Source organism: Mauremys reevesii, linkage group 6 (assembly GCF_016161935.1).
Source record: "Mauremys reevesii isolate NIE-2019 linkage group 6, ASM1616193v1, whole genome shotgun sequence".
Taxonomy (NCBI): Eukaryota; Metazoa; Chordata; order Testudines; family Geoemydidae; genus Mauremys; species Mauremys reevesii.
Window position 1 is genome coordinate 117,710,569 of NC_052628.1, and position 26,787 is coordinate 117,737,355.

Below are 26,787 nucleotides of genomic sequence, written 5' to 3' on the forward strand. Positions count from 1 at the left end.
CAATACGTCTGTTAGTCTATAAGGAGCCACAGGACTCTTTGCTGAATTCACAAGTAGATGATCTTTGAATCTTGACATGCCCTTAGCATTGAGGCATCGGTGATCAGTTCACAACTAAGTGTGCTGAAATTAACAAGGTTAGATATGTTAGTAAACTGGTTACTTGACAAGCGCAAGACAAAATTTGATTTTTTTGCGTAGTCTGCAACAGAAAAAGTTTGCTGGGCTTGGGTAGCATCCTGGCAAACCCTTTTTGTGTAGATGCAGCACCACTGTGCCAGCTGGAGTTTCTAGTGTGGACGTGGCCTAAGTGAGAAGGTCTGATTCTCTTATTTACACCAATGTAAGTTAACGCCGTTCGCTTTAGTGTTGCAAGTGTGTAAGTTTGAGCAGAATCAGGCCCTGGTTTATTTCTATAAATCTATACTATTGAAGTATTGCCAATCCCAGGTACTCAATTGAGAAATCAGCCCCCATCTCCTCCCAGAAATTCATGAGACTTTTAAATAATGTTCAGAGTCTCCTTATTTACAATCTGGTTTCTGGACCTTCAGGGTGTGCTTGTTTCATGTTCTCAGTTTTTTCCACAACCAGGAGGGCCAGAAAATGTTAGTTTTGGATTTGTTGTTTGTTTAAAGATTCCCAAGTGATCATTTGACTCCAGCAGCTGAAGCTTTAAGAAACGCCAAAAATCACAAGACTCATGACAAAATCATGAGTTCTTAAGGCAATATTAAATTCGAGCTGCATGTTCTGGCTATTCCATGTCTTGCATTTAAGATTTGGTGACCTTAATGTTAACAGCCTCTGTAAAAGTTTTATAGAATTTGCAAAGGTGAAGGAGGGGGGAGAGAGAGAGAGAGATTACTCCTCCTTTTTGCTGTTTTTATTTGTGAAGCTATTTTGCACTGTATTCTTGTATAATGATAACACTGAGCAAACACAAGCGAGAGGAGACTTGCAGCGCTTTTCAGGTTCCTTGCATTGGGCAATATCTCCTCTCGTACAGTTCTTCAATCGAACACTGACAATAATGAAAATAAAAGCAATAATCACGGTCTGACACACCAGCTGCCCCCTAGAACCATGCTGCCTGCACACAATACATAGGGCGAGCCTCCCTTCCCCCCTCCCCAATAAAAACACACTTGATGGTAACCTTAGGTCAGTCTGCCATTTCCTTTAGTTCATGCAACACTTCTTAGTGTGATTGCTTGGCTCTCGCAGGTCCACGCGTGACTTCTTCCAGGGCTGAGGCTGAGGGGCTGGTTCCTTCTGTTGTTCCTATTTCAATAACTCGGGAGCTGTGAAGAAACTCAGAATAAGAAATTCTCGGTCCTTCTCTGCTGAGCTATTGTAACATTTTGTGCTACATACTCGGACCCTGCTCTGACTTTGTTAGGGCAACTTTCCATCCGCTAATGGAGCAGCTACGGGTTCCCCTGCTGTGTCCCCCTCCCATCAGCAGTGGGCTGGGGTGTGGCCCAATCCCCAACCAGCAGAATGGTTCCTGGTGGTGAAACTTAGAGCAGCCCCAGGGCTCTTTCAATTTATGCCAAGGACTGACCCACAACAAGCAAGAGAGAGAGGAAAAGGAACCTTAGGAGCCACTTTCTCCATCCCTCATGTGCTTTTTGGCTAGGCCTGGGGATCTGCCCCTCTAAATTTATTAAGATTTAAAATATCTAAATATGAGCAACAGGGGATGGATCACTTGATGATTACCTGTTCTGTTCATTCCCTTTGGGACGCCTGGCAGTGGCCACTGTCAGAAGACTGGATACTGGACTAGATGGACCTTTGGTCTGACCGGTATGTTCTTATTTATAATGTTGATTTAAGTTAAGTTTACATTTTAACTTTATTAACTTCCTATTTTTTTACCTTGAGACCCATATGGTTCTTGGCCTAGGACTCCTGCATTTACTATTTAACAAACTTCCATCCACAATTTTCCTCATGCTCCTTTGTTCTTTCTGGAAAATGGTCCCTCCCTCAGGACTCTCCCATACACCTCTTCATTCCCCACCCTAGAACATCTACAGATTCCACCGCACCTGCATCATGGACATCCCCCTAAAAACATCCCAGGACAGCAAATGTTGTATTGCACCAAGTTGTCTGTAGGAAATCCCATTATCAGATAGAATGGTGGTGATGATGTGCAAATCACATCTCTATAAGCTTTAGTGAAATTCTTTTTAAAAGGAAGTAGAAGTAGGAGACCCTAACTTGAAACTGGCATAAGATGGGTGCTAGGTGACTCATGAATTGTCACTCTCAAACTGCTAGCATTCTTAAGGACCAAGAATATCTATGGGGTAGTAAATGCTTATTATTGGTTCATGATATGCTGTAGGTGGAATCTGTTGCTGCCGTTGTGTCCTATTATTCTAGAGCTTTCTCCAAGCGGTTTCATTAATAGGAACAAACATGAGAAGACTCTAGTGCCATCTCACGGACTGCCAAGGTAATGGCAGCGGTTTGCCATTTGTGCACTAGTGCAGGGTCAAGCGGAGGCATACCCCACGTTTGAATCCCCATATGGCAATACAGGGTCAGCTGGCTAACGTCTGTGGGGTAAGCTACGTATCAGAGGCCCAGGAGGCGAAGTGGGATGGGTGGGACAGAGCCCCAGGGTTCCAGGCCTGGGCCAGTCCAGTGGAGCGAGGCTGACTCAGTCTAGCTGAGCCTCTGGCTCTGTTGCCTAGCCCCGTGGTTCTCAACCAGCGATATGCAGAGGGCTTCCAGGGGGAACATCAGCTCATCTAGATATTTGCCTACGTTTCCAACAGGCCACATTAAAAAGCAGTAGCTAAGTCAGTACAAACTCCAATTTTATACAGACAATGACTTGTTTATGCTGCTCTGTGCGCTATACACTGAAATGTAAGTACAATATTTATATTCTAATTAATGATGGTAAAAGAGAAAGTAAGCAATTTTTAGTAGTTGTGTGCTGCGACACAGCTGTATATTTGATTTTACAAGCAAGTAGTTTTCAGCGAGGTGAAACTTGGGGTACGCAAGACAAATCAGGCTCCTGAAAGGGGGACAGTGATCTGGAAAGGTTGAGAGCCACTGTCCTAGCCGGTTCGAGGGCTTTATTCTACCCCCTAAGGAAGAAGGATGCAGGGATCTTGTTTTGCAGCCTGGGTGAGGCCTCTGATCTCTGGCCTGAGGGATGAAGGAAACATGGCTTGGTTTGTCTGGGGATCATAACTGGGGCCAAGGGGAATGGGTCTCGGAGAGAAGAGCTCCTCTGGGAGTGACAGTGAGGAATCTGGGGAGTGGGGAGAAATTCCCACTTCCCCATTGCTAGCCTGTGGCTGGTGTTCCAAAGGGTGGGTGAACCTCCTCCCCATTCAGCGCTCAGCAGGTTCCACCCTCACCCCGGCGGCAAAGGCAGAACCACTCCAGAAGTTTGCTTGTCTCAGAAGTTGGGGGGGGCAGCAGGGGGGGCAGCCTGTCTGTGTTTGCAATGGGGAAGCCACTGCTCTGGATCTGTCTCGCTCGCTCTTGGCAGCTGTGAGGCTTGACAGGCCAGAGTGTACCAGTCACCTCTTGTCTAGGCCTACAGGCAAGGCACTGCTGCAGTCACAGTAAAGACTTTCCAGTTCCTGGACCTCTTCAGGTCAAGTGACTCAACCCTAATTGCCCCTGAGCAACTGGGAGCAGACAAGCGGTGCAGTGCTATCGCTCACAAGGCAGAGAGCTGGCACAGACCTCTCTAGTGCTGTTACCTGTCCAGCGGCTTCTCACTTGGAACTTACCTATGGCCATAAGCACCTCGGTCACTTGGTGGTTGGATTTTGCCAACGTTTCCATGTAGATTAAGCTTTCACTCTTTGCAAACTCCTCCGCCTCCTAGTTGGGCGGGGAAGGTACAAAACCAGGGTTATTTCAAAGTAGACGTAGGTGTGTTCTGCACGGTAATCACATCCAGCTTGGGAAATGTCCTGGAAAGTGGTGGAAATAAGGGCTCCATTTACAAGGTATTGGCTCTTGTCCTTAGGCCTGGCAGGGAGGCACAGCTCCTCCCTGTATGATCAGACACCTCAGGCGTTACAGGGCCCTGCCCAGTGTGGACAGGGCTGCAGGGTGCCAACCTGGAGAAGCAATCTCGGAATGGACACAAACACTAGTGTAGCAGGGCAAGTTGCGGTTCTTCTGACTAGTGGCTGAGAAGTAGGAAGAGGAGCATGCAGAAATCTCCAGCTATTTGCAAGGGTGGCTCTGGAACAAATCTCCAAGCCGGATGCTGCAAACTGCCTTAGGGCCTCGTACCCCCGTCGTTAGCTCCAGCGCTTGCACTGTCAGACTAATGATGTACAAGGAGCCTTAAGGCTCAGAACTCATCTGCATGGTGCATTAGTCTGCACTGGAGTGGGACACATTCCAGTGTGTTGCGCACTAACAGGCCTGTGCGTGCTGCAGTGATGCACACTAGGGAACTCTCCGTGCATGCCAGCAGGTCCTTATGGGCCAGTTAGTGCACAACACACAAGTGCACCCTAGACCTTGGGCCCCCCGCTCGTGCAGACAAGCTCTTAGTTTACACTGACTTTAGTTCCCCACCTTTCTGAAGAGCAGCGTGTCGGTGATAGAGCCACCGTTGCATTCCAGCAGATTCTGCTGCAGCCTAAAGCTTCCTATTTCCCCAGCTCACGCTCCTTCTGTTCCAGGCACACGGTTGCAGCCGAACTGTTTAGGCAACACTTGTTTTCTCTCTTGCACAGCTCAAGGCATTGCAGCCGCTCTCTGACTGGAACCTGTTAAAACTCCCTGGCTCACCGGGTTTGGATGCACTAGCCTTGCAGACGGCTTGGTTTGGACTGGACATATTCAGAGCGAGATCTTGTCCAAAGTGGAGGGGAGGGGGTGAAAAGAAAGGTGTCAATACATTAATACCACAGGGTCAAAGCAGGAGCACAACTGCAACCATAGATGCACTAACAGGCTCTCCTGGGCTGAGATTTAAAGCTTCTTAGGGAGCTTCCTGTTTCCTGCTGCTTCCCTGAACCCGCTTGAGGAGAACAGGCAGTCAACTGACATAATAGGAGCCAGTTAGGCCTTAAGATGCTGATATCTTCCCTCACTCAGGCCCTGCTACCAGCCTGCTTATTTGTCCCCTTCAACTGAGTGTTGAGAGCCACTCTAGCTGGCACAGAACAGCAGTCATGAGTGAAAGAAGAAAACGCCCTCTGGGGGCAGCATTCAAAAAAGAAGAAAGCAAGGAAGCTTTTGTATCTAAGCAGGAAGGAGCTCTCCTGAGATACATAGACACAAATGTTCACCGTGAGCCTTCCGGCCCCAGTGATGATGTGAGTGGTGAGGAGATGCCTGATCTTCCAGTTAGTCAGAGTGCAGGTGACCTGGCAGCTACTGCAGCATCCATATCTCCCCATCTCAAATGGATGTAACCAAGCACATTCCTGAAGAAAAGCGTAGATCAGAGAAGAGTGTGGTGGAGGCACAAGAAGCAGCTGCTGCTGAGTTTAGTTCCTTAAGTCTAGATGATCCAGGACTGTGGACCCACTTGAGCAGTAGCCTGAGGGACTTCCTTGTTCTGCATGGGCCACAGCAAGTGAAACTTCATGTTCCCCAAAGACAATGAAAATAGAAGTTTCCATCCAACACATTACTGGTGTGAAATCCCCAATGGTGACAAAGTGGAGAGGCCACGGCTTATGTACTCAGAAACCCAGAATGCTGCATACTGTTTTTGTTGCAAACTCTTCCAGTCTAATGTTCCAGCCACATTGGGTTCTACAGAAACAAAGGACTGGAAACATCTGGCAAGAAATCTGGCATGCCATGAGAAGGCAGCAAATCACCAGAGAGCATTGCATAGGTGGAAAGAGCTTGAGATGAGACTAAGGTTAAAGGCCACCCTAGATGATCAGCATCAAGAGAAGATTGCATCAGAGTCTCTGTACTGGCAAAATGTTCTGAAAATGCTTCCGACCCAAAACCTAGCACTTCAGATCAGCTGTCTGGGCCAAACAATGGAAACTTCCTTAAAACTGTGGCGCTAATGGCTGAGTTTGATGCTGTACTCCAGGAGCATCTAAGAAGAGTCACCACTCAAGAAATGTACATACACCACTACCTTGGAAAAACCATTCAAAATGAGATCATATAGTTACTGGTAACAAAAATCAAACAGAAGATTGTGGCAGATTTGAAGTCAGCAAGGTATTACTAAAAAGAACAGGTGTACTTGTGGCACCTTGGAGACTAACAAATTGATTTGAGCATAAGCTTTTGTGGGCTACAGCCCACTTCATCGGATGCATGCAGTGGAAAATACAAGAGGAAGCTATATATACACAGAGAACCTGAAACAATGGGTGTTACCATACACACTCTAATGAGAGTGATCAGTTAAGGTGAGCCTTTACCAGCAGGAGAGGGGAAAAAGAATTTGTAGTGGTACTCAAAATGGTCCATTTGCAGCAGTTGACTTCTGGGCTGCACACCTAACATCAGCCATATGCAATAAATGACTTTAATGGTGCATTTTGTAACAAGAGAAGAACCTAGTGAAAATGTCCTTGCAATGGTGACGGTCAGAGAGCATTTTCTAGAATTTATTGACATTGATGATACTACAGAAGCTGGTATGACAAATGTGCTTCTTAAAAAGCTGGAAGATACAGGAATTGCGATAGCTGTGTCGAAGAAAAACTCAGTTCTCACTTTTTTGTTTGGGTGCAGCAAAATCAAATTCTTTATTATTTCTCCAGTAATTACCATGGAGGGAGAGAGTGCCATAGGACACAGGGTCCTGGACAGGTCTCTCAACTGGTAAACAATCACAGCAAGCCTTTATACCTTTTACAGACAATTTCTAACAATAATACAGACAGTAAAAAGCAACAACTACATTTTGTTTATACATAGCAAAAAGGCTTATCTTATTTGTCTCAATCCTAAGAAAAGCAAGCCTGCATTTTGGTTAGTGATTGCAAGGTCATAATAACTTTGTACACAGTTCCTGTCCTGTCGCCTCGCACTATCTTTGCTCCTACAAATCTTACGTCATTAAGGTTACAGTATGGCCTGACTCTTGCTAACTAACATTCATTAAGATCTCTTCAAATCCTTGTTAATTATTTACTGGCTTCCACACTCCCCCCTTTTGTACTTCTAGTACAACAAACAATTTCAAATCTCAATTCGCATGAAACCATGGACTTCAGATTCTACAGCAAACATGTCAACCGTCAGGGGACGTAATGACAATGCATAATTAGCATGAACATGAAAGGTATTGCTATTCTTACATTATTTACAACAACAACAACAATATAATCCTAAATTAACTAACAACACTACAAATAATAACAATCCTATAGGAATAACATAATGGGACTGTTGTACAATCGTGAACACAAAGCACAAAACATCATACCTAGTACATAAAGTAAACACTCTATAAGCTGTATGAAAGGCATTCCTTCCAGCTTGATATATATTCTAAAGCATGGGAATTTGCCCTTGCAATTCAGAGATTCTTTGAACCTTTGGTAACAATGAAAGCAAATTTTGAAACTGATCAGGCACTATTCTAGTCCAATCAAAATATACCTAAAATCTAAAAGCTACTTGCAATATTCTATCTGCATTCTATCTGCAGGCCAGTAAATGATATAATTGCCTGCAGCAGTGGTAAGATCAATATGTATATCTTGTAAAGTGGTGGCATTAACGCACACACAGCTATCATTAGCTCGAAAAAAATGGGTGTCCCGTCAGGGTAGTTCCTTGACCTCCACCCTCTCAACAAATATTGTCATAAACAGTGACAACTTCCCCTAGCTTCAGTTTATAGATACACTGAGCTGTGGTGGTTCTAACGGCCAAAATGTCCATTGACGCTCTATTCTTATCCAAAATGTCAGGTGTCATTCTAGGGGTACTGTCTAGAAATCAGTTGGAGATACCAGGTGGTCTAATTTCCCCAGATGTCTCGGTAAATAATTACAGTCCCACAGGCATCCTCCCCATGGACCCAGCAGGATTCGGTATGTGGGAGCCCACACCCACCCTAACCGGTCCATATGCTTGGAAGGAGCACTGTGAATGTCCACACTTCCATCCAGAAAGTGTCCAAGTATGTCTTCATGACCACAGATCAGATGGTACTCCTGACGTGTCTGTAAGGGCAGTGGGCCAAGTCTGGTCCAGATCCCACTGCAATGCCTTCCCAGCTTCAGTGATATTCAATACCATCTCTGTCAGTCTCCTTCTGGGTCATAGAACTAAGGGTGGAAATGACATGTAACTCACCAACTCCAGCCTGTACTGAAGATAGCTGAGCTTCAAAAATAAGACTAGTGGCCTTTTCTAGTTGCCCCAATTTCTTATCATGTTCTTGGCCTGGAAGAGTAGTCCAAATGGCTACTACACTATTGGCTCCAGCCCACAGGGATCTGGTCAATTCCCTTTTTGTCCAGAGGAAATAACCCAGGCCTTTTGTTGTGCTAATCTAATGGCAGCCCCTTGTGAGCAATCTGGGTATGTAGAAAACTGGATAAGGGCAATGTCAGGTAAAATCCAATTAGGGAGGGCAATACATACTGAAGGATTTATCCAAAACACAGGGCGCAGCCTGTAGAATAAACCCCAAAATCCAATTAATACCACAGTCCCAAGCATGGGTCCCACAAATTTCCTCCTGCCAGTGTACAATTCTTTGTTTCTTCACCAGGGTCAGTTCTCAATGTCCTTTTCAGTCAGGAATTCCTGGACTTTGGCAATGTCAGTGGAGTGAGTGTGTCTTCTTCTTTCCCAAAACAATCGAGGTTTAGCATCCTACAGGGGAGAGGTTTCCAGCACATATCACCCTGTAATAGCTGTGCTTTTTTCTAGAAAAGTCTAAAGGCACAGTTGGTCTGTCAGTGGACAAGGGAGCTTTTTCCCTGCTGTCCAGAAGCACAGTAGAACTAGAAGAAAGAATAGGCTAATCATCAATAGGAAAATTCTCCAGATGTGGAGGGGTCTTTTTGCAGTGAGAATCCTGGGTCCAAGCAGTCAGTCTGTGGCACTTCACAGCGGTGTCGGTAGTCAGCAGGACTTGGAAAGGGCCTTTCCAGCATGGAGCCAAGGCAGTCTTTCGCTGATGGATCTTTATGTAGACCCAGGCTCCTGGTTCCAACGAGTGGCAAGGTTGCACAGGATCCTTTGGTAGTGGTTCCATCACCTGTGTATAAAAAGACTTAACACATTTCATTAGTGCCTGACAATATTTAAGCATTATGTTATCCAGCAAATGAATGTCCATCTGAGCTGGGGTCAGTGGGGGTGCAGTTGGTAGTCAGCATTGGGTGTCCTGTCAAATTTCATGAGGGCTGAGTCCAGTCGTTCGATTGGGAATGGTTCTCATACACATCAGTGCCAAAGGAAGGGCATCTGGCCACTTTAAGTGTGTCTCAGCACAAATCCTGGCCAGTTTATTCTTTAAAATCCCGTTCTGGCGTTCCACTGTCCCAGCAGATTCTGGGTGGTGAGGGCAGTGAGTTGCACATAACTCCTTTACAATCTGTCCAGTAAAGTGAGTTCCACGACCACTGTTGATAGTCACAGGGATGCCAAAACGTGGTACAAAATCTGTAAGCAAAGACATCTACTGTCCTGCAGGGAAAAGCTTCAACCCAAGTGGTAAATACATCAACTAAAACTAATACATATTCATAACCACAACATTTAGACATTTGAATAAAATCAATCTGAATATTTACAAAAGGTCCCAAGGAGGAGAGTGGGCTGGCCGCTGCACACCAATCTCGTGTAATTGCAGCAACCATTCCCCCCTTCCCTTCCCTTGGTAGGCAGCCAAGCGGTGTCCTTGACTGGGGCCAGCGCATGTTAGCCATTCTCTGGTTGTTTTTTCCATTTAACCTACAAAGGAAACTTTTACTCTTCAATTATACACCTTTTTCATACCATGAACACATAAACAGTACTGTTATACAGTACAGAAGTATTATCATTCAATGTATGCCACATATACCCTTTCACTAAAATAACCTTATTACAGAACTTTGGAAGAACAAGCCAGGACAAGCACACCCACTTTGAGAAGTTCACTTAATATAACTTCTAGTCCAATAGCTATCCACCATCCCCAGCCCTCTGGCTAAAAGTCTGAGGTAGCCAGAAGGATCCCTTGTACAATATGGGGAGTGGGTTAACTTTTCATGTCCTTGCTTCCAAAGACTGTCAGTATGATCTTAACAACAATTCTCAATTAAAAGATTTGGCCAATGTAGTTTCTTTCTCTTACTGAAGAAAATGTATTAGACTTTAGTATATCACATTTTTCTGATGTAACCAAACACTTTGTATTCTAAGTTGAACAAAACAAGTATCTGCATTGCAATGCAACATTTTCGCTTGATGTCAAATCAGACCATCTCATGAAAATATTAAACACAACAATTTTTTTTCCCACGAGACAAAACACCACAAAACAGAACATAGAACACACAACATAATTTTTTTTACTGTGCCAGTAAATCAAGGTACGTTGAATGCTGTGCAGCTGGCATTAGTTTTCTTTGATTATCTGAAAGACAAAAACAGAGGTCCACCCCGTCTGGGCAATTAAATACTTAAAATATACAAATACTCTTGTTGATTCTAGGCAAAACAGAGGAATTACCCCATATTTTCTCGTATGTGCTTCTTAGACAGCCCTGGTTCAGCGGCCTCTACCTTATCAGTTAGTTAATTTGCATTAACACAGATGCTCTCCGGCTTGCTTTTTTTTTTTTTTTTACTGTTAACTCCTGCTTTTAAACACTGAAAGAATACATCCCCACGTATAGTGCCTGTAGGGCCTAATAAAATTTCATTACATAGCACTGTATACATTCTTCAACTCACCATTCCAAATATCCTTCTGAGTATTTGAAATCCTCATGCTTATATTCACTTACTCCTTCTTTCCACTACACCCTCAAAAGTTTCCAACCTGTTTTCCAATCTCTCTGTCTGTTGCCTGCCCGTCTGGGCCCAATCCTTTTTTCCTCACTGAATCGTCCCGTCCATGGACACGAACTTGTTCCACAACCAGTTCTTAGCTAGGAGGGTGGGCTACTCAACTAGCCCCCACCCTTCTGGTCTTGTCCCCAAAACATTTCTACTCACAAGACTACCTGAGTCCTCCCTATTAAGGCTTGCCACCTGGGCAAAAATACATGGCCATTCACTTAACACATAATCCAAACCCCTTTGGGGGTCTACCCAGAGACCCACCCATTTGTCTGCTGACACTTAAACAGAAAAGAAAATTACACAAAAAGCAAAGAAAATTACAGTCTAAGCCAAATTTTTCTACTTCTATTATATTGTCCGCTACGGGGGGGGCGGGACTGTAAAAATCTCAGGACAACCTCAGAGCTTCATCGCACACATGGCTTCCACCGTGAGGAATTACGAACGAGAAGTTCAGTTCCGCTCACACACCCATCGCCCAAATGAACAGAGCAGAAAAACATCAGTAACCGGTTAAACAAAACAGAGCCAAAGCTAAATAGTGCACCAAAACCAAATAGTGTTTCCTTATTCTATTAGAGCTCACCTATAATCATGCTATTCTTAACACATAACACCAACAGTACCAAACAAAGCAAACATAAACTAACAAGGGTAAAACAGATAGATGGTGTAAATTCTGCAATGCCCCCCATTCTTAATTGCTCACCAAACTGTGACAAATTCCTGTTACTAATTTATCCCTCATGTCAGGTGATCAGACCGACAGAGCATACAATCAAATTTTAAAGCTTCATTAAAAATAATAAAACAACAATGGAGAGTATTGGGAACACTCCCACATCACTCAGGAAAAATATGAATGCCCCAAGCCTTAAGCCACTTTAATACTTACACATATCCAGACTGGCATGTCTGTATATAATGTTCAGAGAAGGGAAATAGGTGGACGGGAGATTATCCTGTATACAGCTTGTCCAGCATTTCCAACATGCTTCCACTCTTGGGATGGCTGTTCTTTTACACCCTGGAATCTCCTGCGCGTCTCTTTCAGAGATTCCAGTTCAGGTCAGCTGCCTGTCCGGCTTCAGGGTTGCAAAAACTGTTGGATCTCACTGAACCGTTAAGCTTTGCAAATGCAATCTCAGTTTTGTAACTTATACTGCTTTTTGGTTTGCCTTTTTTTTATTTTCCACAACCAGCTGGGGCTGAAGCAGTTTTACTTAGCACTTAGCATAGTCCGCACTAATTCATGACCTTGAACACAAAACAACTTCTCCTTTATCTCAGGGCTAAGCCGAATTTCAAATTAACCCGTTCCTAGACAAATTGCTCACACTGTGACAGAGGTTTTCCTCTGTGATTAAAGCTCCACTGAGATATATGATCTTATCTAGATTGAAGGTACCTTCTAATGGGCATTGTTTAAATGAATTTTCACGCGTGTACAGATTCCAATCATTTAAATACCTGCAGGTTTTAGGACCATAATGTACGTACATGTAATATGCTGGGGCACCCTTAGGGGGTAAGGTGGAATATTTAGACAGTCCCTTACCCATTTTCCACTCACACAGGAGAGACTCACAAGGAAAGGGGAGGGAAGATGGGTTCACACACTCCTAGACCTAGGCAGCTTCCTCGCCGGACTATGCCAGGCTGAGTCAGCCCACCGTGGGTCGGATCTCCTAAAGATCCACTAGTTACCGGGCTAGCCCGGTAACAGCCACTCACACTGGTGTACACACACACACACCAAGGCCTCCTTTTCTTCCTTTTTCTTTTTCTTTTTAACCTTTTTTCAACCTTTTTATCTTTTTTTTTTTTTTTAAACCATGATGCATCTTTACCTGGTCCGGACCAATACCATGAGGCGGTATGACAACCCCTCTTGAGGCGGTAAAAACCCCTCAGCACCGGTGCATTCTAATGCATTTACCTATGCATTACCTTATGCATTACCTTATGCATTTCCTTGGCCAACTCAGCAGTTCCCAGTACTGCTATAAACTAACCTTATCGGGGCCTCTCCCCAATACCACTTTGCATCTGATCCTGCTGCACAGTCAATAAGTTCAGATGGCGTGAGCCCAACAGAGAGACAGACGTCCTCATGGAAAGTCCTCCTCCGATACCCCAATAGAGATTTCAAAAGGTCTCATACCTCTCATGTGGCGCCATGGGGTTCGAAGGGGAATGATCCGTAGTAGTTGTCTGTGGGTCCGTGGGCGTTGCCATCCCGGACGAGCCCCCAAATTGTCGAAGAAAACTCAGTTCTCACTTTTTGTTTGGGTGCAGCAAAATCAAATTCTTTATTATTTCTCCAGTAATTACCATGGAGGGAGAGAGTGCCATAGGACACAGGGTCCTGGACAGGTCTCTCAACTGGTAAACAATCACAGCAAGCCTTTATACCTTTTACAGACAATTTCTAACAATAATACAGACAGTAAAAAGCAACAACTACATTTTGTTTATACATAGCAAAAAGGCTTATCTTATTTGTCTCAATCCTAAGAAAAGCAAGCCTGCATTTTGGTTAGTGATTGCAAGGTCATAATAACTTTGTACACAGTTCCTGTCCTGTCGCATCGCACTATCTTTGCTCCTACAAATCTTACGTCATTAAGGTTACAGTATGGCCTGACTCTTGCTAACTAACATTCATTAAGATCTCTTCAAATCCTTGTTAATTATTTACTGGCTTCCACAGCTGACATGAGAGGTCAGGGCTACGATCATGGTGCCAACGTGAGAGGAAAGAACAGAGGAGTGCAGACACGGATCCGAGAGTTAAACCCTCGAGCTTCTTTTGTCCCATGCAGTTCTCATTCATTGAACTTGGTGGTCAGTGATGCAGCATCAGCTTCTAGTGAGGCTGCTGAATTTTTTAAATATAATTCAAAGCATCTATGTATTTTTCTCTGCATTGACTCGTCGATGGCAAGTTTTGAAGCAACATCTGGGAACATTCTGTCTGACATGGAAACCTACCGATGCACACTCTGAACCCTCTGAACAAACCCACCAAAGCTCAGAAAAGTCTCGAAGATCCAAGAAAGTTAGCAGCTGAAACAGATGGCAAAATGGGATTTATGACCTCTAACATCACTGGCAGCCAGTGGGGCCTTGCTATATTGCTCACTGCTAGGAGAATGGCGTTCACATAAACATTTACTTATAAACTGTTCAGTGTGAAAGCCTGAAGTGCAGCACTTGGGAAACACGCTGCCGTGGTGTTTTTGAAAGAGAGAATCTGCCAAGTGCTGAGATTTTACTGCAGTGCACTTACCTCAAAGGTGAATTCCCGCTGAGCAGCAAGATCTATCTTATTGCCGACTAAAACAATCACGAGCTCATCGGGAAGAAATTCCTTCTCTAATTCCCTCAACCATAGCTTTGCTCTCGCAAAAGTTGCCTGGAAAGGTGAGAGAGAGACACACACACCGACATTAAACCAACAGATACTCAGCAGCTGTCACATGGCCCAAAGGAGATTGGCAGGTGAGGGGTAAAAATGGTAGAAACAAATGGGTAATGCACTTGACAGATAGTGATGCTAGGAGCACTACTCAGCATGGAACCAGCTCTAAATATACTTGCTTCCCCAAAGCCAAGGATGACTTCTCCTCCATCAGACATGACCCAACCACCATGGATCCCCAGTGGGTCGTAGACCCAGCCTACAGGTGATGGGCTGAGGTGATTGGGCTCTCTTGTGATGGGGCAAGGATTCTTAGAAGCTTGGTCTACCTCTTCAATAAAGCTCTGTTACTGTGAGATGTTACTCGTCAGCAGCCTATGGTCTCCTCCTTCTGTAACTACCATGGCAGTAATACAGACATATGGCCCTTGGTGTTGCGGTTCCTGTGTGTTGCATATTACTAGTAAAAGGGAAAAAACCTTCATAACGTAGTGGGAGATCATGCGACATGTCCCCCTAGAACAGTCCATCAGAAACAGACATTAGTGTAACTCATTTTATCTCTCTCTAAGTCAGGGCTTGGCAACCTTTCAGAAGTGCTGTGCCGAGTCTTCATTTATTCACTCTAAGTTAACGTTTTGTGTGCCAGTCATACCTTTTAATGTTTTTAGAAGGTCTCTTTCTATAAGTCTATAATATATAAACTAAACTATTGTTGTCTGTAAAGTAAATAAAGTTTTTAAAATGTTGAAGAAGCTTCATTTAAAATTAAATTAAAATGCAGGGCCCCCCGGACCGGTGGCCAGGACCCGGGCAGTGTGAGTGCCACTGAAAATGAGCTTGCGTGCCACCTTCGGCACCCTTGCCATAGGTTGCCTACCTCTGCTCTAAGTGGTGTCGGTGCCACTAGATGGGACAGGACACCACACCCAGGTGTGGGGTTACATGAGGGTAGGGGAACAAAGAGCACTTAGTGATGCTCCCTCATTACCTACTTGGCTGGTGAGCTGGACTGGGCTGGGAGGCAGGGGTAGACAGAGAAATCTTGGCTTTGAGGGGGAAAGCGTGAGCATTTATTGTCCACTGTCAGTGAAATGTCTGTACCAGTTCCTTGCATGTCTTCACCCACCTTTACCAGAAGAGAAGGATAAACCTGCCCATGATGTGTAGCCCTTACGTGATGTGTGCAGGAAAAAGCAGTCTTGGTTGAAATGTCTGGAGACGTATTGGGAAGCGACCCTACACTAGAACTATTGCAGCCTACCAGCGGCGTGGCTGCATGATCAAGATTCAGTTGGGATATTTTAGAAAGATAAAGGCAAACCCTTCTGGAGGAGAGAGGCAGGAGAACAAGCCATCGCTGCTCTTACCTTTCTGGCTATGTCAAATACAAGAAGGGCAGCCCTCGCCCCCTGTAATAAAGATGGCAAACACCATGGTACTTCTCCTGTCCTGCAGTGTCCCAGATCACAAGCTTGATCGTGGCAGTCTCTAAACATACCAGCTGGGTAAAGAAAGAACCTGGAAGCGCAGAGATGGGACAGCTCCTTGAGAAAGCCATAGCATGCACCTTAATTAATGTTAACCTTCATCTCGGTGATCTGTGTGAAAGATGGGTGTTGAGATTGGGTTGGAAAGGGCTGCAGGGGGAGGGAGGATGAGAGAGAGAGAATTAAAACACTCCCCCCCAAAAGCAATGTAACAAACACGCTGGTGAACTGGTCTTACCCAATCACAGCCCGGTAGTGCACCAATGCACATCAGCAGGGTGTAGCTGGGAGATGGGGAGGGGAAGAGGAATGAGAACAATGGTTCTTGCTCAATCCATCAATATTAGTGGCATTAGCAAGCTTTGGTTTTGCAGCTGTCTAGCTGGAGGAAATGTGATGGCAGGGTGGGAATTAGGAGTCTTGAGTTCTAATCCAGCTGTACAGTGCCTGGCCCCTGTTGGGTGCTGCTGTAACAGAAATACTACTGTCTCCCCGACACTGATTTGCATGACCTTGGGCAAGTCACTTAAGACTCGCGTGGGCCCCTAAGCACAGCCCTGATTATACAGAAGCAGCGCTGTCCCAGGAGTAGCCCCGGGGAGGTGCTCAGATGCTTCTGAGCTACAACTGCTTGTTCTTGCTCTTAGCCCATGCCAGCAAACCTGCCCCACCCCAAACTGGCAGGGCTCTGCTGGCCAGTGGGCGGGGTGACACCAAGGCCATGCCTGCTCCTCTCTCCCTGCTCTAGGGAAGTGAGAGGTGCACGTTTGCTCCTGCACACCTGGCCCAGAGGCGTAAAGGGGGGCAGAGGCCTTTGCTCTCCCATACTCCCCCAGGCAAATGTGTGGGCCAAGTCCCAGCCTAGCCCCTAACCTTTCTGTCTCAGCTTGCCCAGATGGAAAATGGGTCTAATTAAAATCCACCTCCCTGGAGTGCTGCGAAAGCCAGCAAATGTCTGCAAAATGTTTGAAGATCCTTGGTCTGAAAATGCTATAGCAGCTCAAATGTGCGGCTGTGCACAGTAGACAGGCAGAAGCCATCGGTTAAGGGCCAGATTGTCTGACAAATACATGGGCTTGAGGTAAAGGAGGCAGTACAGAGCCAAAGCTCTCCAGAGAGCCCTGGGAGGGACAGAAGCTTTCTCTGAGTGGCAAGTAATGTAGGCGAATGACACCACACTCCTTGGTGTAGGCACTGTGACTGCCTGGTGTGTGTGGCAGCGTGGGAGACCCCTTGGGCCCTCCATCCCCACTCTCCTGGCAAAGGTCGGGGCCCTTCTTTAAAACAGGAAGAAAAGGGTCTTTCTGCCTATTTCTGACGTAAAGACACCGAGCCAGATCCTTGCTTATGTAAATTGGCCTTGCCTCCATTGAAGTCAACATCTAACAGGTGGGGATCAGTCCCATGAACATCAATGGCCTCCCTAGCTCATACCAGGGTCTGTAAGCTTGCAAAACTTCCTAAAGAGACTTAACCGACCTTGGGTTGACATCTCCAATAAAAACTAAAGCCATGTTTTCCACCAATGTTGCCTACTGAGATGAATGTTTTTGCTTCTGATGATGGGAGCGCGTAGCAGAACTGGGTGAATAATGGTGGTTTGGTTTTGTTGTTGGCAATTTGAAAAGTCAAAACAAAATGGATTGCAAGTCCAACACCACATGAAATGTTTCAAACATTTTGACTCTACGTCGAGAGAAATTTTATTCTGGGTCAAATGAAACATTTATTTTAATTTTGACCATTCTAAATAATTATTATAAAATAAGACTAAAGGAATTTTTGAAAGTCATTTCAAACCAAAAAAATGAAACATTGTGATTTTTTTTAAAAAACAATTCAGTGAAACTACCATGAACTCACAAGGTGGGTGAGATAAGATCTTATCTCGACCAACCTCTGTTGGGGGAAGCGACACACTTTCATGCTACACAGAGCTCTTCTTCAGGTCTGAGGAAGGAACCGGAGTGTTTCAGCTAAATCCTCTGCTTCCTACCCAGAGCCCGAAGAGCTCTGTAAAGCTCAAAAGCTTGTCCCCTCTAGGGTGACCAGACAGCAAGTGTGAAAAATCGGAATGGGGGTGGAGGGTAACAGGCACCTAGATAAGATAAAGCCCCAAATATTGGGACTGTCCCTGTAAAATTGAGACATCTGGTCACCCTAGTCCTCTCGACCAACAGAAATTGGTCCAATAAAACACCTACCTTGTCTCTTCAATATTCTGGGACCAACCTGGCTACATGAACACTGTTACCATGAACTCCTAAAATGTGGTCGTGTCCCTGGATCTGCAGCTTTTTCAGAAAAAATGTTCAGCTGAAATTTCACCTAGTTCTAGTGAGAGTGGGTGTCTGTTGAAACAGCAGGAAAATGTCAAAGGCAGGTTTGCTGATCACATTGGAGAGTCTAGATGGGCTGCTTTGACTAGAGTGACTGGAGCGATATCATGGGCAGAGCTGCTGGGAGTCTGGGAAGATAGCCTTTTAAATGTCATCCGTTGGAGGCTCCGTTGTCATACGTCCTCTGTCACAAACAGGGCAGAACAGAGTGTTACGTCTGTTTTTCTGACACCCAGGAATTCTACAAGGGGTGGTTCCAACCCAAACCCACTAGATCGGACTCTGAAGCGCAGTTCCTGGGATTCCAGGATGCGCCTGTGTCAGTTTGTGCAGCGAGAGTAAGAACGTGGTGCAATGTCGCAGTGAGCGCTGGGACTGGGACTGGCACCCATCCAGAGATAATACAGTGCGATTGGTAGTATTTCTGTGGGGGCAGCTGGGAGAGCCAGGACTAGGGGGAGAGCACGGAGAGAACGCAGAGGGGAAAATCTATAACATTGAATAGTAAATGGTGAACACTCTCTTGGGTTACTCAGAACTGGCAGGTGTAGACCAAAACGCTCCGCTGAGGTGACCTATTTAAATGCTGCACTACCTGCAATGAACCGCTAGCTGTCACTCTGACTCTACAATGAACACAGCTGTGTTGCTGGTCCCCTGTTCATGATTTCCTGTCTCCAATCTACCCCAGCAGAGAAATGTGTCCTGCCTGGGGCCTGAGCCTCCCTGCCAGTGAACTCCAAAGGCCCTTTGCCACTGGTGTCGGTGGAGCAGGAGATGCTGAGGCCTGACTTTTTTCAGACGTGCTTCTTAGGTTGGTGCCTAAAGATCCAGCTCTGAAGAGCAGCGTCAGACAAGGCCCAGCTTTTAAAATGGGCACATCAGCCTGCACAGCTTGTGCCGCCTTAACCAGACTTTTCCGGATCTCGCCGTTGTCAGTCCTGTGCCTGAGCGGAGAAACCAAACTAACCCCGCGCTCACGGGCTGTACCGTTGGGGGTCTGTTGGGTCACGTTCCGTTAGCCGCCAGAGCTGCCAGCTGGAGCCCCTAACCCTGCCTGCTGAGTGACGTCCTGCTGCTGCTCTGCTGGGCCTGAGAGCTTAAGCAAAACCAAACGTCACGCTAGCGTCGCTCCGCTGACTTCAGCAGAGACACTCCTGCTACAAGGGAGATGCAGATCAGGCCCTTTGTGTTGCACCAAAGGATTAGTTCATTGCTGCCACTCACTCACATCCCACAGTGGGCACGGATTCCCTGACGTCCTTTTTCACATGGCGGAAGGCTGTGCTTGACTTTCCCACGGCCGCGCTCCCCAGCAGAACCACCTTGGAGATGTAGGCTTGCTCCGTGGACGGCCCCGCCCCCACCTGCTGCGTTCTTCTCGGGGCCATATTCTGCAAAGAAGAGAGAACCCTGTTCAAAAGGCATTGACAGTGCGCTCCAAGGCCCTCGGATGATTAGCTGCGTACACTCTAAAGAGTTAGGCCCAAGTCCTCGATTTCCCACTCAGCGTAGCAGGAGACGTGGCTCCAGTTTAACCCTGATATTCTGTGATTCTATCTGCTATTCTATGATGCTGTATGATTTAGTTGGGAATTGGTCCTGCTTTGAGCAGGGGGTTGGACTAGCTGAGCTCCTGAGATCCCTGCCAACCCTGATATTCTATGATCCTTCCTGCACCCCCGTTCCAATCATTCAAGCTCAACATGCTTAAAAGAATCCTAATGGGAGTCTAACCCTACGGGTACATGTACAGTACAGGGGGGCTGTACCAACAGAGCTCTGTCACTGTATTGGCCAGTATGGCCGTGGTATAGACACAGCCCACACCAACAGAAATGGGGTTTCCTTTAGTGTAGGCCACCACTTCCCGACAGACAGGCGCTTCAGCGATGGAAGCCTTCTTCTGTCAACACAGGTGCATCCACCGTGCAGGTTAGGTTGCCATGGCAATGTCACGCAGGAGTGTGGCCAACCACAGGGCAACGTGCTGACCTAACTTAGGTGTAGACCAAGTCTCATCCATAGACTCATCAACAGTCTGAGCTGCTGTGGCCACAGTCACAATGTCAGGTGGCCTCTCGTAGCAGCACTGTGAACTCCAGAGTCCCGATCCTAAATACTGGTCATAGCGCTCCAACCTGTTTCCCCCCCAATACCTGACCTCCTGAGAGAGCTCTTCCATCAATACACTGGCTTGGGCTCTTGGAACCAACTTGATACAGGTGGTCCCAAAGCTTCCAGCGCTAGGCTCACAAGGGGCAGTCCGGATGCACAGCCCTGAATCCGTCGGACTTGTTCCTTACCAAGAAACCTCACTGGCCCTATCCCTGTGGTTCTCAGGAGTCTCAAAGGCCAGGTGAGGCTGGCTATGGTGGGAGGCCTGGGGGTAGGGGGTGGGGAACCATCAGTGGCTGAACTTTCAACCCTAACAAATAGGTTCTCTTGAAGTCAGTTTCTAGTGCTTGGTGTTATGAAGATGGGCCACATTTTCAAGGCTATATTCAGTCTCTGGTCTGGCTCAGCTCAGTGCACCAACTGAGTGTGGGGGGGAGGGGTGTGCAAAGAGGTCATTCCTGCAGCTGGGGGTCCTGTCCTGCACTTTAGGAGCGGAGGGTTGCTTAGAGTTCTTGCTGATTGGCCATATAGGGTCTGGGCATTTCGCTACAGCAATAAATTAGCACAGAAGTCTTAGCAAACTGTATTTCACCCCTCTAATGTTGGTCGAGATACACATGGTGCCAGTGATGACCTGCCAAAATCTTAACAACTGGTTTCCTATAAAAAGTTCTGATTTAAGAGGGGGGAACGGGGAGGCCAGGGCAGGGGAGACATACCCGTGGGGCCAGGAGCCCCTGCAGGGCCTGGGGCAAATTGCCCCCTCGCCCCGGCAACCCTAGAGCTTGCAGCCCTTCCCCCTTACCTTGCTGGCAGCTCAAAGCAGCAGGACGACTCAGGATCACAGCTGAGCTGCCCAGCTGCTGGCCATGCTGCAGCTGTGTGGGGGTGGGGGCGGGCGGTAAGGGGGCTGGGAGGAGACATCCTCATGGGGCCAGGGGCCCTGCAGGGCCTGGGCCAATGGACCCACTTGCCCCCTCCCTCCTGGCCAGCCCTGGAGCTTGCAGCAGGACCCCCCCACACACACCTGCTGCCTCAAAAAGCGGCAGCAGGACGACTCCCAAGCTCAGCTGCCCAGCTGGTGCCGGCGGCTGGCCATGCTGCAGCTGGGGGGAAGCGGGGGAAGGGCCGGGGGAGCCTCAGCCTCCCCAGCTGGGACTCCTGGGAGCAACAGATCTTTGCCCACACCTGGCCCTTTAACAACAGGCTCTCCACGGAGGTCTAATTTTAGCAACCGGTTCTTGGGAACCTGTGGGAACCGGCTCCAGCTCCCCCCTGGAGGAGAGGCACACAGCTTGGGAGAAGGGAAATGGAAAGCAAACAGTGCGAGTCCCGGGGCGAATGAGATTCATGTGTTCGATCCTGTAGCCCTGAGGTTTTCAATTCAGTGTCTTGGTGCCTTGAAGAAGCCTGTGATGACCCATCGACCCTGAAGAAGATGGAGCCTCAAGACACTGCAATTTTACTAACAATGCCTGGCCTCAGCTCAGAGCTTCACCTTTATTTCCCTCAACACATTCTCCGAAGGGCTGGACAGAGAGGAGGAGGCAGTCCCGTGGGACAGGGAAATCCTGCCGAGTTGTGCTTACAGAGCTCCCCACCTCTACCCAAGCAATCAAGTCAAAAGAAACTTGCTGCCTGTTCCTGACAGGATTTCCAGCCCACAGCAAGCAGCAGCAGCCCCAGCTCTTTTACAGCACACACCCACTCTGTCTGTCTCTTCCGCAAGTCTCCATTGTTGTGAAACCAGTCAAATGTCTGTCTGCATTTGAAAGCAGCGTTGTCAAGGCTGGGAGCTGGGAGGGTTAACTCAGTGGGCCAGATACATGCTGGGTGTAATTCTGGTGGCTTCAGTGGAGTGAGTTGCTTTCCTCTTGGGTTGGTGCAGAGAAGTCAGTGATTGGACCCAGCAGTGTTCAAGAGTTTGCAGTGGATTTAAAGTGCCCACTCCCCACTGCCTTGAATGGGCGTCACATGCCTAAAACCCAGCCCAACACTCTGAAACTGTGCGGCTAGACGTTTGCAAAGGTCACTCTCCAAGTTCTCTTGCAGTTCTCCAAGTTCTTTCCATTCGCCCCTCTCCCACCCCCCCCATGGGCAGGAGCGACAGAAGCTTCCTAAAAGAGGGCTGGAGGCCACCTCAGTATTTCAAAATGGAAACATCTAGTTTAAGAATGATCCATGTGAATCCTCGTGTGAGTAACATGTCATTGCATTAGGCTTTGGTCACGAGCGGAAGCACCGAACCTCTGCAGATCCGTCCTGCAGTCACTTCATTGCAATAGCAGTGAGCTGGACCCAGAGTTACCACGTCACAGGAAATTCTGTGCTTTGGGGCATTTTTACCGTTCTGAAATGGAACAAAAACAAAATATTTTATCTCCAGCGGAATCAAATTCCAAAAAAAGGTTGGGGGTCAATCAAAACGTTTCATTTTAATAAAACTGAAACCTTTAATTCCCATTTCGATCTCAAAACTTTCAAATGTTTTTAGATAAAATAGGGTTTTTTTTGAAAAAGTCATCTTGAACTGAAAAATGAAACTGTTCTAGTCCCAATATGTCAAAATTGGATGTTTCAATGTTATTAAAATGCTTCTTAGGATGTGGAGAAAATTCATCAAAATCAACATGTTTTTCAAAACATTCTGATTTGACAAAATTTGCATTTTGGGGGTTAAAAAAAGCAAATTTTGATGAAAATTTTCCAACTAGCTGTAGTTGTAACCAACTAATGGTATTTGTATCATCAGCCTACTGTTCTTATTCTCTTGGTCATGATAGCTGAAATGAACCAATGCGACTTCTCCGCAGCTGCTGCCTCATTTTTAGTATAATTCATGGAGAAGCTACTTAAATGCTCAGATTCCCTTCATGACCCTTTAGAAGTCATTTCCATTCTCACTAGTATAGTCCAAGCTGAGATCTTGAGTTCTCTTTAAGTTGGCATATGGCTAGGCTGTTCCAAGAACTGAATATAATTATCTCTCTGTTAGAAACCAACTTCTAGCCACAACCATGTCATCACAGCCCCCTGCAAGTCAATTAAATGACCAGTTGTGTATATATCTCACCACTGAGCTGACATCAAGCATAACCCAGTGACCCAGATCCTCAGCTGGTGTAAGGCAACTCAGTTGAAGTCAATACAATGATGCAGATTTATACCAGCTGAGGACACTCAGATGCCCAACTCCCAATGGGGTCTAAACCCATTGGGTCTAAACCCAAATAAATCCATTTTATCCTGGATAAAGCTTATACAAGGTAAACTCCTAAATTGTTTGCCCTCTATAACGCTGATAGAGAAATATGCACAGCTGTTTGCCCCTCCCCCTGGTATTAATACATACTCTGGGTTAATTAATAAGTAAAAAGTGATTTTATTAAATACAGAAAGTAGGATTTAAGTGGTTCCAAGTAGTAACAGACAGAACAAAGTGAATTACCAAGGAAAATAAAATAGAACACGCAAGTCTATGTCTAAGAAACTGAATACAGCTATAACCTCACCAGTTCCAGTAAGCTTCCTTTACAGTCTAGTCTCCTTCTGGTCTGGGTCCAGCAATCACTCACCCCCCCTGTAGTTACTGTCCTTTGTTCCAGTTTCTTTCGGGTATCCTTGGGTTTGGAGGCTCTCTCTTTTGCCAGCTGAAGACAAAATGGAGGGGTCTCCCAGAGGTTTAAGTAGACTGTCTCTTGTGGGTGGAGGCCTCCTCCTCTCTCCTATACAAAGTCCAGCTCCAAGATGGAGCTTTGGAGTCACATGGGCAAGTCACATGTCCCTGCATGACTCAATTTTTACAGGCAGCAGCCATGGCTTACCTGCTACCTTGAACGTCCTCGTGTAGACTTCTTATGTGGATTGGAGCCTCCCAAGATCCATTGTCTCTTAAGTGCTTCTTGATTGGGCACTTAACTTGCACATTCCTTTCTCAAGAAGCTGCTCAAATGCTTTACAGAGGCTACTTAGAAATCAAGCAAGTATACAGCCAATATTGCTAACTTCAAGTACAAAAATGCTACATGCATACAAATAGGAGGGGTGTATTGAGTAGATCATAACCTTTACGTAGATATATTACATGGCATGTGTAGCATAAAACATATTCCAGTTATATCATGTATACATTCATAAGCATATTCCCATGAAGCCTTATGGGGTTCACCGTCACCCGCAGTTCCCCCTTTAGTTCAGTACCAGTCTATCAGAATCTCCTGACAAACCTCGGCAATGTAAAATAAGACTCTAGCTTTCAGGCCATTTTTATTTATCTGCTTTCATCCGCCTCTGTCCCTATATATCTGTACATATGTTAAGCCGATTTTGTGTTAGGAGATCCTAGCACCCCATTTTGCGTCTGCGTTCCTCCCTCTTGATCTCGTCAGAATTGTTTGCCTCTCCGCTGACTTTCCTCACTTAACCAGGCAGTGCAACTGCATCATATTTGCAAAATACAATTGTTAAAGTACAGGAAATGAAGCTGTGGCGTTGAAACAGAGGATTGGGGGGCGGGGGGGAGAGAAATACATTCATTAACTTGGCATGGATCACAGGCCTGTGTTTTCACACTCATTCAGGAGCTACAGAGGAGACTTATTAAACAATGCCCCATACCATACATGCCCTATGGGCTGCATTTTGTTATCTGGGGCCTGTGCCGTTGTGTTTTAAGCACAGGAGCTACCAGAACATCCGCGGATTAACAAATGGGATTGATGCATAAAAGGAAGTAGGAACAGGAGAAATTCTTTAGAACAACCCTGCCCCCACCCCAACAAAAAAGGTTTGATTTATTGGTGCATTAAGTTCTTTGCTTATTTGAATGGCCACACCTCTGCAAAGACCAAACAAATCACATTCCGATGCTGTGATCTAATTCGGGTTCATGCAGTTTGCAAGCAGGCAGGTTTCATGGTGAATCCCATCAGCTGAGCTGGTGAGCTGTTCAAAATGGCAAGCTGTAAAGTTGAAAACCATGAAAGGATTCCTGGATACACAAACCAGAAGGGCTGTGGTCATTTTTTCTTTAACGACTGGCTTACAAATTGCGGGACACAACGGCTGATTTATGCAGCTTAACTACAGTTACACAGTAATTTCCATGAGAAACATCCTCGCCTCTCAACGCTGCAGTGCACTTTCAATTCTGGAACAGGACAAGCGCTTCCATAAAGTAACATTTCCTCGTCAAGGCTCCGTTGGCGGGAATATCCCATCCGCTATGACTAGTTTAGCAGTATCTGTGTCTATTGCCACTGTAGCCAAGACCTTTAGAATCCAGCTTTTCCAGCTGAGCAAAGCATATCCTGAGGTTTTGCCCTGATTCCGGTCTTCAGTGTAGCTGGTCTAATACAGTCCCGTTGTAGACAAGGTAAATGGTGTGTTGAACTGGTGTAGCTTATCTCTGCATGAAACCAGGCTAAGCTACACTGGTGACAATTAGCAGCATTACCTTGTTTACACTGGGGTTTTGCAATGGGGCCTGAAACAAGCCAGATCTCTCAGTGTAGAGCAGTAGTTCTTAACCCAGGGCCCAATCAGCACACAGCTGCAGCCCATGTGACATCCTCAGAGCCATTCAGGTAGTATATATGTTGTGTGGATGCGGCCCACATAACACAGAGAGCTGCATGTGCAGCTCACAATGTAAATACGTTGAAAACCACTGGTGAAGAGGAGCCATAGAGAGGCTGGTGGGATATAATTGGTTAAATAACCATGTTACAGTATGTTAGGATTGGTTAGTTAAATGTCAGTACAATGACTGGTTAAGGTCTAGCTAAGCAGAACTCAAGTTTTTCTATGTAGTCTGCAGTCAGTCAGGAAGTAAGGGGGGGATGGGAACTGGGGGTGGGGGAATTGGGATCATGTTTTGCTAAGGGGGGACTGAGAACAGGGACTAGGAACAGGGACAGAGGCAAGGCTCGGTGGTGTCAGAGCTGGGAAGGGAGACACTAAGGAAGGAAACTGGAATCATGCTTGCTGGAAGTTGACCCCAATAAACATCAAATTGTTTGCACCTTCAGACTTCGGGTATTGTTGCTCTCTGTTCATGCGAGAAGGACTAGGGAAGTGAGAGGGTGAAGGAATAAGCCCCCTAACATTTCTCAAGGATTAATTCTTGAAAATAAATATCAGTGAACTGCAACGCAATATAAAATCACTGCCACTAACGTGGGTGGGTGATCAAATACTAGCAGAGCGGTAATTAATGCTGAGGACAGGGCAGTGACGCAGAGCAATCGGATCCCGTGATAAGCTGGACCCATTCAAAGAAAACAAGTTTGAAAAGAACCAAAGGAAAGGTCCTACACCTAGCAGCAAAGCATGCAGGCCACACCTGCAGAATGGGGAAGTGTATCCAGGAAAGCACTAACTGTGAAGAGGATTGAGAGGCCATGCTGGGCAA

General features: G+C 46.2%; 1 protein-coding gene and 1 long non-coding RNA gene across 3 annotated transcripts in view; one reads left to right on the top strand and one right to left on the bottom strand.

Moving 5' to 3' along the window:
• The window catches only part of LOC120407614 (prolactin-releasing peptide-like), an 82,358-nt gene that overhangs the window by 9,907 nt on the left and 45,664 nt on the right, over positions 1-26,787 (top strand). The gene's annotated exons all lie outside the window — the stretch shown is intronic.
• Positions 872-14,442, bottom strand: LOC120407616. Of its 2 annotated transcripts, XR_005600137.1 has the most exons (4): positions 14,297-14,442; positions 3,774-3,959; positions 1,160-1,304; positions 872-1,024 (listed from the first exon to the last, which is right to left on the bottom strand). It is a non-coding gene; the product is annotated as an uncharacterized LOC120407616 (long non-coding RNA). The 2 variants fall into 2 exon arrangements; XR_005600136.1 differs by lacking the exon at positions 14,297-14,442 and having other exon boundaries at positions 3,774-4,518.